The 934-nt window shown below is 46.5% G+C and overlaps 1 protein-coding gene across 1 annotated transcript in view; it reads left to right on the top strand.

The window, feature by feature from the left end:
* The first annotated feature begins 281 nt into the window (after positions 1 to 281).
* ENO4 (enolase 4) overlaps positions 282 to 934 on the top strand; it is a 21352-nt gene continuing 20699 nt past the window's right edge. The window contains exon 1 of the mRNA XM_029962016.1: positions 282 to 381. The gene's annotated coding sequence lies outside the window, so the exon portion shown is untranslated. The remainder of the gene's footprint in view (positions 382 to 934) is intronic.

Here is a 934-nt window from a genome sequence, read left to right as displayed (position 1 = left end):
AAACTGGTCTAGAGAGCCTTGAAATGTATCAGAAGGTACAGCTCCCGTGATGGGTTGCATTACCTAGTGTGTGATCAGCACACAACAGCACTGTCGCCTCTAGAGGTCTGTTCTTCCAGGACTATTTAATTAAACCAGAGCTTTCTGAGGCAAGCCTGTGCATGTGACACGGATCTGGCACTATTTGACCGCTGCCACCCAGCCCTCCGACTGCACAAGCCCCTCCTGAGCAGTTAGGAGCTCAAAGGGCAGCCACCCACCACGTTAACTCCTTCTGAAGAAAATCTAATGAGGTACTTGCTGCCCACTGTCCTCAAAGGAAGGGGAAGTGTCAGTTTAGAAACTTCTTCCAAGGAAAAGAGGGTTTAACTCTCTGGAGAGGTACTGTACTATTTCTGAAGGATGTGAAAGGAGAAGAAAATGATTCTGTAGGGATTTTTCTTCATTATCACCCCACCTGGAGAAGTGAGCACACAATGAGCAGAGATCCACACATATTGATTTTAGAGCAGGGGAAGTGTGCAGCTAACAGCTTTTTAAGTATCTCCATTTTCAGTTACTCCAACAAAATTACCGATGAACAATGTAACAAAGTGAAAGTTTTGTAGGAAATTGCAGACTTAAAAAAAAAAAAAAAACAAACCCACAACCATTTAGGCTGGGAAATGTTTCTTTTCATTGAAAGTAAAGAGCTTTTAAACGCACGAGTTACTGACGCGTTTGGCAGCGTTAGACATTTCCCAAACCATACTCCGTCTCTCTTTCAGGGCGATAATTTTATACAGTTTTGTTGCATGGTGGCTTTTTAAATCGAGGAGCGCCTGCTCGCGGCATCCTTGGAAGGCCCTGACCGGGCTCTGAGGGAAGCGCGAGCACCGCACGGTGTGGAGGAACCAAAGCGGACCAGGACGAAACAAAGCCCGGCCCCGCTGGG

Source organism: Manacus vitellinus, unplaced genomic scaffold, assembly GCF_001715985.3.
Source record: "Manacus vitellinus isolate BGI_N305 unplaced genomic scaffold, ASM171598v3 scaffold_40_pilon, whole genome shotgun sequence".
NCBI lineage: Eukaryota > Metazoa > Chordata > Aves > Passeriformes > Pipridae > Manacus > Manacus vitellinus.
The sequence above is the reverse complement of the archived record's forward strand: the minus strand, read 5'-3'. Positions and strand labels throughout refer to the sequence as shown.